The sequence below is a fragment of the Ascaphus truei genome, chromosome 15 (genome assembly GCF_040206685.1).
Source record: "Ascaphus truei isolate aAscTru1 chromosome 15, aAscTru1.hap1, whole genome shotgun sequence".
NCBI classification, from domain to species: Eukaryota; Metazoa; Chordata; class Amphibia; order Anura; family Ascaphidae; genus Ascaphus; species Ascaphus truei.
The window spans coordinates 16,251,608-16,261,360 of record NC_134497.1 but is presented as its reverse complement, the minus strand read 5'-3'; positions in this window follow the sequence as shown (position 1 = coordinate 16,261,360).

The following is a 9,753-nucleotide window of genomic DNA, read 5'->3' as shown; positions in this document are numbered from 1 at the left end:
TGAGGCATGGGAGGTAAGGGGGAGGCAAGAAGCAGTACTTACCTTACTTGCTCCATGCAGGAAAATGGCGGGCTTACTTTGCAAGCTCGGAAAACGCTTGTTATGGGCCAAAAAAAATCCTGGCAGCGTGCCAGCACGGGCCAGCCAATCAGGAGGTGGCAGTGCCAGCACGGGCAGCCAATCAGGAGGAGGGATTTTTTTTGTGTGTGTGAGAGAAGGCACCAGCTCAAACTCCTGTTGCCCCGCAGTGACCGGGCGACGTGATTTGTCAAGGGGCACAGCCACGCAGGGGCACCGGGCGGCCGGGCCCCCTGACTCAAGGGGCCCAGGACGCCAACCCCGGCAGACCCACACTGTTGTCAGACCTGGGTGTAATAGAGATGGAGGAGAGGCTCATAGGGCAATGTCAGCGGCACTGCATGGTCCACAGTCTCTTTCCCCCCCCTGCACTTATTTCCCCACCCTGCACTTATTTCCCCCCCCCCTGCACTTATTTCCCCCCCTGCACTTATTTCCCCCCCTGCACTTATTTCCCACCCCTGTACTTATTTCCCCCCCTGCACTTATTCCCCCCCCCTGCACTTATTCCCCCCCACCCTGCACTTATTCCCCACCCCCCTGCACTTATTCACCACCCCCCTGCACTTATTCCCCCCCCTGCACTTATTCCCCCCCCTGCACTTATTCCCCCCCTGCACTTATTTCCCCCCCCTGCACTTATTCCCCCCCCCTGCACTTATTCCCCCCCTGCACTTATTTCCCTCCCCTGCACTTATTTCCCCCCCCTGCACTTATTTCCCCCCTGCACTTATTTCCCCCCCCTGCACTTATTTCCCCCCCCTGCACTTATTTCCCCCCCTGCACTTATTTCCCCTCCCCTGCACTTATTTCCCCTCCCCTGCACTTATTTCCCCTCCCCAGCACTTATTTCCCCCCTCCCCTGCACTTATTTCCCCTCCCCTGCACTTATTTCCCCTCCCCTGCACTTATTTCCCCTCCCCTGCACTTCTTTCCCCCTCCTCCACTTCTTTCCCCCTCCTCCACTTCTTTCCCCCTCCTCCACTTCTTTCCCCCTCCTCCACTTCTTTCCCCCCCCCTGCACTTCTTCCCCTCCCCTTCTTTCCCCTCCCCTGCACTTCTTCCCCCCCCGCACTTCTTCCCCCCCCGCACTTCTTCCCCCCCCCCCACTTCTTTCCCCCCCTGCACTTCTTTCCCCCCTCCTTCCCTGCATTTCTCTGCCCCCCCCACGTGGCACTTCTGTTGCCCTCCTAGAGCAGCGGTGGGGAGGAGACAGCGGCTCGCCAAAGAACTTGTGCCTGCCTGAAAAAAAAAGATTTTGGACCCCCCCCCCCCCAGCCTAAATGTCTCTGAATGCCCTGGACACCGCAAGATACAAGGACGATGGGGGATTTTTGTGTTCTAGGCGTGTCCTGCTCCCTCAGGATTGTGTGTGTGTGTGTGTGTTTCCCTGTTTTAGTGACCGGTCTGGTTGGGCAGTGGGATGTGTTTCCCTGTGTTAGTGACCGGTCTGGTTGGGCAGTGGGATGTGTTTCCCTGTGCTAGTGACCGGTCTGGTTGGGCGGGGGGATGTGTTTCCCTCTGCTAGTGACCGGTCCGGTTGGGCGGGGGGATGTATTTCCCTGTGCTAGTGACCGGTCAGGTTGGGCGGGGGGATGTGTTTCCCTGTGCTAGTGACCGGTCAGGTTGGGCGGGGGGATGTGTTTCCCTGTGCTAGTGACCGGTCAGGTTGGGTGGGAGGGGGGATGTGTTTCCCTGTGCTAGTGACCGGTCCGGTTGGCTGGGGGGACGTGTTTCCCTGTGCTAGTGACCGGTCAGGTTGGGTGGGGGGACGTGTTTCCCTGTGCTAGTGACCGGTCTGGTTGGGCAGTGGGATGTGTTTCCCTGTGCTAGTGACCGGTCAGGTTGGGGTGGGGGGACGTGTTTCCCTGTGCTAGTGACCGGTCTGGTTGGGCAGTGGGATGTGTTTCCCTGTGCTAGTGACCGGTCAGGTTGGGCAGTGGGATGTGTTTCCCTGTGCTAGTGACCGGTCAGGTTGGGTGGGGGGACGTGTTTCCCTGTGCTAGTGACCGGTCAGGTTGGGTGGGGGGACGTGTTTCCCTGTGCTAGTGACCGGTCTGGTTGGGCAGTGGGATGTGTTTCCCTGTGCTAGTGACCGGTCTGGTTGGGTGGGGGGGGGATGTGTTTCCCTGTGCTAGTGACCGGTCAGGTTGGGTGGTGATATAAGAAAGTTAATGAGACACAAGATCGATGCCTCCCCCCGTGCCCCTTGTTCCTGTCTTACAATGAGTTTTGGGTGTTTTATCACTTGTCTAATTACAAACACGGACACGCACCATATTCACCTCAATAAAATACGCTCTGATTTCATACATCATTTGATCATTTCAAAGTGCGGCTATGAGACTGTTCGGTGGACGTCACAAGCTGCTACTCTCCCCCCACATCCTCTCTGAATCCCCCCTCCCCATCTCTCCCGGCCGCCCGGGCCGGACCCCAGTTCCGGGTTCTCCTGCAGGAATGCCTGGGCGGCTGCCATCATGTCTGCCGTGCTGACCCCTGACACGGGCATGGTGGGGATACCTGCAATCATCATGGCCAGAGCCAGGATGCACACGTTAGGAGACGGGCAGTGACGGGCGGTGCCTCTGTGTCCGATGTGGGCTGGCACGCGCAGCCCTGCTGCCGTTGGCACGGCCCAGACAAAGATGGGAAGTTCTCGGTGATCGTGGCGTGGCAGAGCCGCCCGCGAGGCGGAGTGATACAGGCTGGGCTCAATCCGTTTGGCAGGATCAAGCGGGTACTCCCATGCCAGGCTGTCAAAGTGGCGTGGTCCCAGCGTGTCCTCTCTCCACCGCTCCTGGGCAGCGTCGGGGTACCCAGTGCACGGGCAGTGACTCTGCGTGGCGCTGTCTCCTCTGGAATTCTCTGTGGCAGGTTCCTGCTGACTGTACGAGGTGGTGCTGCATGGGCCCTCCTGGCACTCACTGGGCAGCGTAGCAGAGAAAGGCACAGCTGGGTAACATCTGTCTGGAGCATGGGCAACCTCTCTTGTGCTGGGGTTAGGAGTCTCTAAAGGAAACAGGTAGACAGACTCAGGTCCGTCGCTAGGTTATGTGCAGTCCTTCAGTAAGCACTATTAAGGCTGTCCCTTTTCCCCCCAACAAATGTTTCTCCTAGGTGTGAAGCAGGGGGTCTCCGGATCTGAGCTGTGTTAATCTCAGCTCCGCGGTAGCCCCTGCATCCACAGATACATACCGCCATAGGGGGTGCCGGCATCTCCTGCTCCCAATTTAAATGTCCCGGTCACGCTGGCCAATGGGAAGCCGGATATTGGCCTGCGTGACTGGGACATTCAAACCGGCTCAGCACTGGTGACCCCATGTTTCACACCTAGGGGGAACCATTTTTTTCTTTGGGGGGGGGGGGGATAAGGTATTCACTCCTTTAAAACTAAAAACCACTTTTCCTCTCCATTTTGCTGCCCCCTGAGACTTGATGGGAAGCCAGGAGAGGGATTTAAAGAGGAGACGAGCAGAGACTAATGCAGTATCTGAATTAAACGGCTAGTAAACTTGCAGGGCTTATTCAGCAACCAAAACCAAGTCCCTTCATAAAAAGCAGTCACTCCAAGGACGTCACAATATACAATGTCGAATGCTAACGGGGGTGCGGGGTATTCCTGTGACTCACCTTCACAGGGGGCTGCCCATGTGCTTACAATATAAGACATCCCGCCTCCAGCTCGCATTGCCGGTGAAAGATACGGGCATTCCGGAGCCTGCATCATGGTCCGGAACGTGATGCGTGTGTGTTCTAGAGCTGCCTCTAGAACAATGCTTCTATATTCTACATTTTAAAAAAAGCCACTTGCCCCCTCCTGATCTGACGCTGGACTCCCTGGGGGCGCGTAGGTGTTTTGGGTTCTGATGCAATAGCTTTTATACAAGACTGTCCTGGAGTCACTGGCTGGGGCTCGGCAGGGGTAGCACTCCCAAATAAAGGTTAAGCCCGCTTGCTGCCTCTGCCCGTCAAGATGGTGACCCACTGCAAGGGTTCATTTGCCACCCTTGGGGTTGGAAAGTGTCCCTGGTAAATATGTAATTGGTATCTGTTTCTCTGTGTGTGTTACCCTGTGTGGAAGTTTGTGTGTGTTACCCTGTGTGCTTGGGCCAGTAAGTAGCTGAGTACCAGGCATACAATGAGGCGGGAGGTTAGCCTTGGTGTGGACCAGTTGCTGCGCTATTGTACAATGGGGAGCTAGGGACAGATGTGCCCGCCTGCTGGCACAATACACATTCCAAGGCAGCGAGGCGTATAACCCTATGGGAAGCCCGGTGCTGAACTCGGGGACCGGCATTTGCGCCCTAGCGATTCCCATTGGTGAGTTCCAATTTTCCAGGTCTTGCCCCTTGGGGGTGGGGTGAGTCCATCCACTGGCTCCATCCCCTCTCCAGATTGGTCCATTCTGCCCGCCCCCTCACTCCGGATTGGCTCAGCGGGTTAAAGGGACACCGTTGATTGGTTGTGACCCGTTCCATGTTTCTAAATGAAGGCTGGCAAAGTGTAGATGCCGTCCGAGCCCCACAGTTATTCCTGGTTAGTGTCGGTGTCTAGAGACCAACTGTACAGAGGATTGGGTGACCTGGAGCTTTCTTCCCTCGTAAATGGGAACTGGAACGGCGTCCTGTGTATTAGTGGGAGCGTGCTGGGGTTTCAGTATCCGCGGTATTCACACTGCGTGTGTTCTGGGATATGAGCGTGAGGATTAGCGAGAGCGGGCTGGGTTACAGTGTTGCAGTTACAGAGTCCCCTCTCCTAACACCTTCCCGCCAGGGTCTCATCCCCCTCTAACACCTTCCCACCAGGGTCCCTTCCCCTCTAACACCTTCCCACCAGGGTCCCTTCCCCCTCTAACACCTTCCCACCAGTGTCCCTTCCTCCTCTAATCCCTCCCCTCCTCTAACACCTTCCCGCTAGGGTCCCTTCCCTCTCTAACACCTTCCAACCAGGGTCCTGTCCCCCTCTAATGACTTTCCACCAGTGTCCCTCCTCTAATCCCTTCCCCCCTCTAACACCTTCCCGGCAGGGTCCCTTCACCTTCTAACACCTTCCCGCCAGGGTCCCTTCCCCATCTAACACCTTCCCACCAGGGTCCCTTCCCCCTCTAACACCTTCCCACCAGGGTCCCTTCCCCCTCTAACACCTTCCCACCAGGGTCCCTTCCCCCTCTAACACCTTCCCACCAGGATCCCTTCCTCCTCTAACACCTTCTCACCAGGGAATAAACGTGATGTTGTGTGATACGCAGTGCCGTGTATACACGTGATGTTCTGTGTTACGCAGTGCCGTGTATACACGTGATGTTCTGTGTTACGCAGTGCCTTGTATACACGTGATGTTCTATGTTACGCAGTGCCGTGTTTACACGTGATGTTCTGTGTTACGCTGTGCCGTGTATACACGTGATGTTCTGTGTTACGCAGTGCCGTGTATACACGTCATGTTCTGTGTTACGTAGTGGTGTATACACGTGCTGTTGTGTATCACGCAGTGCTGTGTATACACGTGATGTTCTGTGTTACGCAGTGCCGTGTATACACGTCATGTTCTGTGTTACGTAGTGGTGTATACACGTGCTGTTGTGTATCACGCAGTGCTGTGTATACACGTGATGTTCTGTGTTACGCAGTGCCGTGTATACACGTGATGGTGTGTGTTACGTAGTGGTGTATACACGTGCTGTTGTGTATCACGCAGTGCTGTGTATACACGTGATGGTGTGTGTTACGCAGTGCCGTGTATACACGTGATGTTCTGTGTTACGCAGTGCCTTGTATACACGTGATGTTCTATGTTACGCAGTGCCGTGTTTACACGTGATGTTCTGTGTTACGCTGTGCCGTGTATACACGTGATGGTGTGTGTTACGCAGTGCCGTGTATACACGTGATGTTCTGTGTTACGCAGTGCCGTGTATACACGTCATGTTCTGTGTTACGTAGTGGTGTATACACGTGCTGTTGTGTATCACGCAGTGCTGTGTATACACGTGATGGTGTGTGTTACGCAGTGCCGTGTATACACGTGATGTTCTGTGTTACGCAGTGCCTTGTATACACGTGATGTTCTATGTTACGCAGTGCCGTGTTTACACGTGATGTTCTGTGTTACGCTGTGCCGTGTATACACGTGATGGTGTGTGTTACGCAGTGCCGTGTATACACGTCATGTTCTGTGTTACGTAGTGGTGTATACACGTGCTGTTGTGTATCACGCAGTGCTGTGTATACACGTGATGGTGTGTGTTACGCAGTGCCGTGTACACACGTGATGGTGTGTGTTACGCAGTGCCTTGTATACACGTGATGTTCTATGTTACGCAGTGCCGTGTTTACACGTGATGTTCTGTGTTACGCAGTGCCGTGTATACACGTGATGTTCTATGTTACGCAGTGCCGTGTTTACACGTGATGTTCTGTGTTACGCAGTGCCTTGTATACACGTGATGTTCTATGTTACGCAGTGCCGTGTTTACACGTGATGTTCTGTGTTACGCAGTGCCGTGTATACACGTGATGTTCTGTGTTACGCAGTGCCGTGTATACACGTCATGTTCTGTGTTACGTAGTGGTGTATACACGTGCTGTTGTGTATCACGCAGTGCTGTGTATACACGTGATGGTGTGTGTTACGTAGTGGTGTATACACGTGCTGTTGTGTATCACGCAGTGCTGTGTATACACGTGATGGTGTGTGTTACGCAGTGCCGTGTATACAAACACATGTTTTTCATCTTGTTTAACAGCAGAGAGCTGCAGTGTCTTTAATCTCATGGGCTCTGTCAGCAGCCGTTTAAAGATCTCTGCAGGCCCACGCCAGGCCGGGTAACACCAAATACAGTGCAAATGTATACAGCAGGGCCCCGCTTCTCGGCGCCCCGCTTTTCGGCGATCCGCCGATACGGCGGCACCGAGAAGGGGGTCGCCATCTTGGATCTTAAATCGCGCATGTGCAGAACGGGCGGTTGCGCACGCATACTGTAGTTTGCGCGCGCAGACCATAGGTCGCGCATGCGCAGAACGGCAAAAATGTCGATTTGCGCATGCAAACACCTGAAAATCGCCGGATCCGCTTTCCGGCGATTTTCACTATACGGCGGGCGCCTGGAACGGAACCCGCCGAATACCCGGGGCCCTCCTGTACAAGCGTTATGTGAACCGCTGATTTAATTAAGTACATGGTTAAATTGTAACGAACGTATAATTAAAATATTCCCTCATCACTGCCCTACGTGTAAAAATTTAATATACTTACCACACGCAGCACTTATCATCTGAGATCTGACTACAAAAGACTGTTCATGGTCCTAAGGTTCAGCAAAGTATCCGGCCGCTCCTCCTTCTCCTACCGTGCACCCCAAAACTGGAACAGTCTGCCGGAGACTCTCACAGCCGCCACCAGTCTAAGTTCTTTCAAAACTAAAGATGTCTCACATTTTAATCTGGTCTGTAACTGTTACATACGCCGATAATATATATTATCTCTCACTGTGCATGCAATGTCTTGTATATACAGTAATGTATAACCCTGTTCACTTAATGTAACTGTATTTATCATCATAACTCTATGCCCAGGACGTGCTTGAAAACGAGAGGTAACTCTCAATGTATTACTTCCTGGTAAAATATTTTATAAATAAACTTAGGATGTAAACAATGCTAAAATGAAGCTCTATTTGATATATTTTAAGCGCACTGGATAGCTCTCTGAGTAGTTGTATCATGTCACTGTAAGGTTAAGCGCACTGGATAGCTCTCTGTGTAGTTGTATCATGTCACTGTAAGTTTAAGCGCACTGGATAGCTCTCTGTGTAGTTGTATCACGTCACTGTAAGTTTAAGCGCACTGGATAGCTCTCTGTGTAGTTGTATCATGTCACTGTAAGTTTAAGCGCACTGGATAGCTCTCTGTGTAGTTTATCATTTCACTGTAAGTTTAAGCGCACTGGATAGCTCTCTGTGTAGTTGTATCATGTCACTGTAAGTGTAAGCACACTGGATAGCTCTCTGTGTAGTTTATCATTTCACTGTAAGTTTAAGCGCACTGGATAGCTCTCTGTGTAGTTGTATCATGTCACTGTAAGTGTAAGCACACTGGATAGCTCTCTGTGTAGTTGTATCATGTCACTGTAAGTTTAAGCACACTGGATAGCTCTCTGAGTAGTTGTATCATGTCACTGTAAGGTTAAGCGCACTGGATAGCTCTCTGTGTAGTTGTATCATGTCACTGTAAGTTTAAGCACACTGGATAGCTCTCTGTGTAGTTGTATCATGTCACTGTAAGTTTAAGCACACTGGATAGCTCTCGGTGTAGTTGTATCATGTCACTGTAAGTTTAAGCACACTGGATAGCTCTCGGTGTAGTTGTATCATGTCACTGTAAGTTTAAGCACACTGGATAGCTCTGTGTGTAGTTGTATCATGTCACTGTAAGTTTAAGCACACTGGATAGCTCTCTGTGTGTAGTTGTATCATTTCACTGTAAGTTTAATCACACTGGATAGCTCTCTGTGTAGTTGTATCATGTCACTGTAAGTTTAAGCACACTGGATAGCTCTCTGTGTAGTTGTATCATTTCACTGTAAGTTTAAGCACACTGGATAGCTCTCTGTGTAGTTGTATCATGTCACTGTAAGGTTAAGCACACTGGATAGCTCTCTGTGTAGTTGTATCATGTCACTGTAAGTTTAAGCGCACTGGATAGCTCTCTGTGTAGTTGTATCATTTCACTGTAAGGTTAAGCACACTGGATAGCTCTCTGTGTAGTTGTATCATGTCACTGTAAGTTTAAGCACACTGGATAGCTCTGTGTGTAGTTGTATCAGTTCACTGTAAGTTTAAGCACACTGGATAGCTCTCTGTGTAGTTGTATCATGTCACTGTAAGTTTAAGCACACTGGATAGCTCTCTGTGTAGTTGTATCATTTCACTGTAAGGTTAAGCACACTGGATAGCTCTCTGTGTAGTTGTATCATGTCACTGTAAGTTTAAGCACACTGGATAGCTCTCTGTGTAGTTGTATCATTTCACTGTAAGGTTAAGCACACTGGATAGCTCTCTGTGTAGTTGTATCATTTCACTGTAAGTTTAAGCACACTGGATAGCTCTCTGTGTAGTTGTATCATGTCACTGTAAGTTTAAGCGCACTGGATAGCTCTCTGTGTAGTTGTATCATTTCACTGTAAGGTTAAGCACACTGGATAGCTCTCTGTGTAGTTGTATCATTTCACTGTAAGTTTAAGCACACTGGATAGCTCTCTGTGTAGTTGTATAATTTCACTGTAAGTTTAAGCACACTGGATAGCTCTCTGTGTAGTTGTATCATGTCACTGTAAGTTTAAGCACACTGGATAGCTCTCTGTGTAGTTGTATCATTTCACTGTAAGTTTAAGCGCACTGGATAGCTCTCTGTGTAGTTGTATCATGTCACTGTAAGTTTAATCACACTGGATAGCTCTCTGTGTAGTTGTATCATTTCACTGTAAGTTTAAGCGCACTGGATAGCTCTCTGTGTAGTTGTATAATTTCACTGTAAGTTTAAGCACACTGGATAGCTCTCTGTGTAGTTGTATCATGTCACTGTAAGTTTAAGCACACTGGATAGCTCTCTGTGTAGTTGTATCATTTCACTGTAAGTTTAAGCACACTGGATAGCTCTCTGTGTAGTTGTATCA